At 48.4% G+C, this 7,464-nt stretch overlaps 1 pseudogene; it reads left to right on the top strand.

The window, feature by feature from the left end:
• The first annotated feature begins 283 nt into the window (after nt 1-283).
• LOC101592418 lies at nt 284-1,941 on the top strand (annotated as a pseudogene).
• Nucleotides 1,942-7,464: the final 5,523 nt, after the last annotated feature.

Genomic DNA, 7,464 nt, shown 5'->3' with positions numbered 1-7,464 from the left:
TGAATCAAAGAGTTAGTTCTTTAAAAACTAAAAAGATAAAAAAATTATAAGCCCTTAGCCAAGCTTATCAAAAAAGGAAAAAATTAAAAGTAATGCAATAAAAAATGAACAGGGTGAAATAACTACAAAGCTTACATAAATGCAGAAGATCGTCCATATCTACTTCTAAAATCCTTAATCGCACAGGATGGAAAATGCAAGAACATGGATAGTTTCCTAGATGCATATGGACTGTGGGACTGTGTGGCACTCATCCTGGAGCCCAGGCGGGCTGGCGTGGGCGATGGCGAGGGCCAGAGCGGGTGGTACAGGCGGAGGGGCCTGGGGGCCGGGTCGTGGAGGGGCCGGGGAGGGCCGGGTTGGAGGGGCCTGGGGGCCGGGTCTTGGAGGAGTCGGGGGATCCGGGTCGTGGAGGTGCCGGGGGGCCGGGTCATGGAGGGGCCGGGGATCCGGGTCGTGGAGGGGTCGGGGGACTGGGTCATGCAGGGGCCGGGGGGGCCGGGTCGTGGAGGTGCCTGGGGGCCAGGTCGCCGGGTCGTGGAGGGGCCGGGGGTCTGGGTCGTGGAGAGGCCTGGGGTCCGGGTCGTGGAGGTGCCGGGGGGCCGGGTCATGGAGGTGCCTGGGGGCCGGGTCGTGGAGGGGCCGGGGGGCCGGGTCGTGGAGGGGCCGGAGTCTGGGTGGTGGAGGGACCAGGGGCTCCCCCGGGCTGGGCTGCCGCTGCACAGGGCACCAGTCCCACTCCAGCTGCAGCAGCCTTCTCAGCGCCGGGATGGGTGGCCACGCAGCCAGCGTCCGTGCTCCGCGGCCCCAGAAAAGCCAGCCGCCTCGGGCCTGGCGCGCGTTCTCCTGGACACCATGCGCAGCGCCTACCTTCTGGCCAGTGGCCCCGAGAAGCCGATGGGCCTTCGCCTGCTGTACCAATGGCCAAGCCACCCTGACACCCCTGTCCCTGCAAGAGTCGGAGGGTGAGCGGGCCGCCTCCTACACACACAAGCGCTCGCCGTCCTGGGCAGCACAGACCACCAAAAAGGTCACCAAGGTCACCAACAGCTGCAGCGGACACAGCTGAGCCGCAGCGGGAAAGTTCAAGGGGACCTTGCAGTGCGGGGGGCGCTGAGGGCTTCCCCGCCTAGCTTCCCCGAGGGGTCCCCGTTCCTGCGACTCAGCCGCTGCCTGCTTAGGAGCCTGGAGGGGCTCGACCAAGCTGGAGGAGGTGTTTGTGAAGGAGCAGGGAGAAGAGGAGCTGCTGCGGGTCCTTGAGGTCCCCATAGGCACCGTGCCCAGCCCCTCCCCAGGATGGCAGCTGTGACCGTTCCTTCCTCCTGCTGGAGCCAGGCACCCCTGCTGGCCCGCCCTCCATGCCGCTGGCATTGCCCCAGCCCTCTGGCAGGGTCAGCCGTGAGGACCAGCGGGGTGCCGTTGAGCAGCTGGCGTCGGTCCCCAATAACAAAGCCTCCTACCCGGATCACCCGACCTCCCTGGAAGACAGCAGCCCATCTCCGGTTCTCGCCTTTGCTGCCTCCCCTCAGCCCAGCCGCAGCTATGTCTTCAAGCCGGAGGCCCCCCGGAGGGCTGTGAGCCAGTTAGTGTTTTCGAAGAGGAGATGCCCCAGGTCCTAACCTGGCCTTCCTGATTTCCTGTCTAGGCAAGAACAAAATCCATTTCAACCCGACCGGCTCGGCCTTCTGCCCCATCAGCTTGATGAAGCCCCTCTTCCCCAGTGGGCTTCATCTTCCAGAACTGCCCCTCCAGCCCGGACTCTCCCCTTTCCCCTGCCAGCCCCAGAGCGCCAGCACGGAAGGATCCAGAGGCCTCCGAGGCCTCCCGGCTGCCCTTCAAGCAGTGGCAGCACAGCCCCACCCCCCACCCCATCCCACTCCATCCCCACCCCACACCCCGGCGGCAGAGTCTGTGCTTCTCCAGAGTTCCCTGGTGGTCTGAGAGGATATCCACAGGCCCCCTCCCGCACCTTACCATGGAGACCAGTGCCTTGGTGGCAGGCCACTCTAGCTTCCGGAGCTGAGGGATGGAGGGCCCCCTCCCTCTTCGCCCTCGAGCATTTTCGTTTATTGTGTCAAAGCCCTGGGTCCTCTTTCTGGTGACAGCAACCCCTGTGAATGTAGGGGACCCGCCTTCTTCACTTGCAGCAGGTAGTTCACAACTCACACCTGTGTCCCCACCACTGCCCTTCGTTGGTGGACACTCAGCCAGAAGACCTTGCATCCCCTGTCCCCACCCCAGCTCTTGGCATTGTCACAGAGGAAGCTGGTGATAGATTTCCTTCCCTCTCCACCTCCAGAGACAACAGAAGAGCAGACCAGAAGCCAGAGACCCCACCCTCTTTGGAGGAGCTGACCAAAGCGGCCCTAGCTGGCCAGGACACTTGACCCACTCCATCGCTGTACAAAGGGGCAACCAAGCATTGTCCCAAGGGGCATTTTCATCTCACGTTCACCCTGACTAAAGATGGTCTTAAGCAGCAGCCTGACCCCAGGTGGGTGGCGAGGAGAGGAAGCGCTGGCATTCCTCCTGGCATTCCTTGTGGGGAACAGTGTCACCAGCAGGGAGAGCAGGAGGGGTGGCCCTGCCTGCCTTAAGGCAAGGGTGGGGACACCCCCGAACTGCTCCCTGTAGCTGGGAACATGTCCCTTCCATGACCTCCAAGAATATGCCATGACTGGGAGATCTGCCAAGAAGAACTCGGCCTTGAGTCCTTCCCGAGTTCTCAGTATAAAACAAAAACACCTGGTATTTGTAGCAAGAAAAATTCTGAGTTTAAATTATACTACCTTCACCTCATGTAACCTCATATGCAACTGTATAAAAACTCTTTGAGAATAAAGAACTTCGCCTTTTGCCTGAAGAGCGGCTGGTCCTCTCCCTTCAGCCACCCTCCCTACTCCCGTTGTCCAGCAAGACTTGACAATTCCTCCCAGTGGCAAGAGGTGGCTCTGCACCCTTCGCCTGCCCAAGGGCTGGGTTGGATTCGAAAATGCCTATTTTTCTTCCATCGATGTAGAAACTCTATTTTCTCCCAAAGACACTATTTTTGCAGCTGTTTGAAGTTTGTATATTTTCCGTACTGCAGAGCTTACAGAAAATTGAAGAATGTTAATGTTAGAGTTTTCTTATCTTGTGTTTAGAGGTTGTTTTTGTTAGTTGCAGATCTTAGTGTTAACAGACCAAATAAATAAATAAATAAATATTTGGGGGGGGAGAATTGTCAAAGCTAAGTCAAGAAAGGGCTGGGGAGATGGCTCAGTAGAATAAGCACTTGCCTGGCAAGTGTGAAGGTCTGAGTTCAATCCCCGGTCCTGCAAAAACAAAACAAAACTAAGTCAAGAAGATATACAAACTCTGAATAACCCAAAAACAGAAAATGAAATTGAAAACGTAAGCAAAAATCTACCAACAAAGAAAAAGCCCAGGTCCCAATTGATTCTAAGCTAAATTGTACAAGAAATTCAAAAAAGATTTAATGCCAACTTTTCTCAAGCTCATCAACAAAATAGAAAGGGAGGCAATTCACACAAACTCATTCCAGCCACAGCATTATACTGATGCTCAAACCGGTGAAAGGCACAACAAAAGAGAACAGGCCAATCACTCTAATTAAAATAGATGCAAAAATCCTCAATAAAATACTTGTAAACACAATGGAGCAGTTCATCAAGAACATCATAAACTAGGACCATGTGGGATTCATCCCAGGCATCCTGGGATGGTTGAACATATGCAAAACCATAAATGGAATACACCATATCAACAAAGCCACAGACAGAATTGATGGCTTCAGTAGATGCAGAAAAAGCTTTAGACAAATTCCAACACTCATTCATGATAAAAAAAAAAACTACAGAAAATCAGAATAGATGGTTTATATTTCAGCCTGATAAAAGCCATCTATGACAGACCAATATCCAATCTTATATGAAATGGACAGAAATGGGAAGCCTTCACCTGAAACTCAAGACCAAGACAAGGATGTGTCCTCTCACTATTCCTGTACAATGTAGTTCTGGAATCATTATCCAGACTGATTGGACAAGAAAGAGAAATAAAAGGAATTATGAATGGAAAGGGAGAAGTCAAATGATCATTACTTGCGGATGACATGTTACTCTACACTGGAGATCCCAAAACCTGCACCAGGACAAATGTAAATTAATAAGCAAACTCAGTAGCATACCCAGATGCACAGTCAATGTCCAAATATTAATAGCACATTTATATACAAACAACAAATGCACTGAGAGGGAAATTAGGGAAAACATACCTTTCATGAACATCCCCCCAAAATGAAATACATAGAAATTAATCTCACAAAGAAAGTAAAAGATTTATGCAGCGAATATTACATTACTCTTAGAAAAAATAATGAAGATTTCAGAAAACAAAACATATTCCTTGTTCCTGAATAGGAAAAACCAACATTGTGAGAATGGCCATACTCCCAAAAATGATATACAGATTCAATACAATCCCAATTAAAATATCATTGTAAACTTAACAGATCTAGAGGAAACATTCTTAAAATTCATCTGGAACCAGAAGAGACTCAGAATAACAAAAGCAATTCTGGACAACAAAGGGAAGGCAAGAGGAATCACAGTCCCTCACCTGAAATTTTACTACAAACCTACTGGGATAAAATCAGGATGGTGCTGCGAAGAAAAATAAAACAGACCTGAGCATCAATAGAGCAGATTGGAAGCTGCAGACCCAGCTGCAAGCACACACAGCCACCCTATGTTTGACAAAGAGGCCAGACAGTCACTGGAACAAACACAGCCTCTTTGATAAATGCTGGAAACGTTGGCTTTTCACATGCCTAAACCTGAAGTTAGACCCATGTCTATCACCATGCACTGAACTACAGTCAGATGGATCAAAGATTTATACATTAAAACAGAAATACTAAACCTCCTGCAGGTAGGAAACTTGAAGATGTAAGGGTTGCTCAAGAGCTCATAAAGAAACATGAAACTGCACGGGACATGGGAAATACTTCAAAGAATCACCAACTGTGGTCTTATCTTTTTGAAAAGATTCTGCATGGCAAAGGAAATCACCAACAACATAAAAAGAAAACTCACAGACTTGGGAAAACTCGCAGCTACTATCATCCTGACAAAGGCCTTCTATATAGAACATGTAAAGAATTTTTTTTAAATCTGCCCCCAAAATTCAAAGACCCAATGCAAAAATGGGCATCTAAGATGAATACAGGCTTCTCCGATGAAGAAATACACATGGCAAGTAAACATACAAAACAAAATAGTGAACACTCCACACTGATATCCATAGTGGTGGTACCACATTCCCACCAGCAATGCAGAGGGTTCCTTTTTCCCCATGGTCTCTCCAGCATTTGTTATTAGTTGATTTCTTTATGGTAGCCATTCTTTCTGGGGTGAGATGGTATCTCAATGTTGTTTTAATTTACATTTCTCAAGTGGCCAGTGCTGTGAAATGTGTTTTTCATATATTTATTGGAGGTTCCTTAAAAAGTAGGACTGCAAATTCCATTCAATCCAGCTATTCCCCTTCTGGGTATTTTCCCAAAAGAACTGAAAACAGCATACCATAGTGACATATGTGCACCCATGTTTCTAGCAGCAGAATTTGTTACAGCCAAATCTTCGAAACAACCCAAAAATGCCCTACACTTAAGTAACAGATGAAAAAGATGCATCCAGTGAATATTACATTACTCAGAAAAAACAACGGAAAGTGATCGATGATGTAGAGTGTGCCTAAGGAGAGTCACAGGGAGAGAAAATAGTCTCTCAGGCTTTCACAGAGAGCAAATTGGTCAAGCAATGGCCTTGGCTCATCCAAATGGCTGACACTGACAAAGGTTCTACAATCTGAGATACAGGGTTTCAGGATAAATCCTGAGGGGACTTGACTGACCTTATCAGATCCAAAAGCTACAACTCTTGTTGCATAGGTCTTGCTGTATCTTGGTCTTAACCATCCAAGAAAAGTATAAAAACGAAGTATAAGAAGTAAAGCCATGCTGTTATGTTGAGCTGTAGGGGACTCAGGTCAACAATTTCTGACACTGCCAGTCAAGTGGAAGACGTAATACTGTTATGGACTACTGGACTCTTTTACAATATTTTGCTGAGTTAACACACCTGTAATATTCAAATGATGGAACTAAACAAAAAAGGGGATACAAATGAATGTCCATTTTGTATCTGTGTACTCAAAATGGTTAGGATAGATATATAGCCACATTCTCCTAATGAATAGAGGGATTTGTTCTAATAGTGTTTGTAAATAGGATATCATGTCCACTCTTGTACAGCAAATAACTACTAGGAAGAGAGTATGCAATATGTTCATTATTGAAACTGTCCTACCAATTTGATTTGAAACTGTCTCGTTACTATATGTCTCTTACTAAAATTATGGGGAAAAAAAGAAAAACAACGAAGATGATTTCAGAAAATTATCAATGGAGTACTACTAAGCTATAAAGAAAGACAAACTGGAAGTCTTTACAGGTAAGTGGATGCAACTAGACGCTATATTTATGAATAAAATAAATCAGACCCACGTGTAAATGTCATATTTTTCTCCCTAGTGTAAGAACCTGAAAGAATAAAAAAAACCTCAAAGGTATAATATATATAATAAAATGGAAAGAAACTGAACTTATGGATTGAACAATGAAGATGAGGGAAAGGAAAAAAGAAAAAAGGATGGAGAGAAAAACATGCAAGTATATATGCAGGATGGTTGAGATGATTGTACTCATAACTTCCATCAGTTTTTTTTTTTAAATAGCAGTTAACGCTTAGGATTTTCACCTTGACTAACTCTGCATGCCGATAACTGCAGTCTGAGCAACTGCACCAAGGACAGCAATGTGTAGTGCAAAACCCGTGGCTGAAGTCGGTTGCTTCTGCAGCTGGGGCCAGACGGCATAGCTACTCCTTTTTCTTAGAGATTTTATTTCTGCTTTAATCATCTAAACGCTCCCGTAGGGATCCCATCTTCTATGCCCTGGGTCGCTACACATTCTTCACAACGACCTTCTCGGAGAGCTACGCCCACCAGAAGGCAGTGCCCACCCGAGAGCACAGGCCCACAGGTGAGTTTGCCCGGCTCAGAACGCCCCCGGCTGGCTCCAAGCGCGCCCGCGTCTGGGCCCAGGTGTATTGGATCCCAGTCGCTGGCAGCCAGCTGGGGCAGCGCCTCCCAGCCAGATGGTTGGGGTTCCCTGGTCAGGTGGGGGACCACGCTCCCGTGCCGCCCCCTGGTGAGCTGCAGGGGTGCAGCGTCCTGCTCCTGCCACCCCAGGGCTGAGGCATCGCGGGCTACGCGGGACACAACTGCGCACGGGCCCGCACGCTCTGGAGATGCGCTGGGCTGAGCTCGGGTGTATCTGCTCTTCAGTTCTCTGCCCTGACTTTCTGAGTTGTAACCATAGCTTCAGCTGTGAGGAGGAGA

Source organism: Octodon degus, unplaced genomic scaffold (assembly GCF_000260255.1).
Source record: "Octodon degus isolate 3935 unplaced genomic scaffold, OctDeg1.0 scaffold00283, whole genome shotgun sequence".
Taxonomy (NCBI): Eukaryota; Metazoa; Chordata; class Mammalia; order Rodentia; family Octodontidae; genus Octodon; species Octodon degus.
This window is presented reverse-complemented; position numbering and strand designations above follow the sequence as displayed.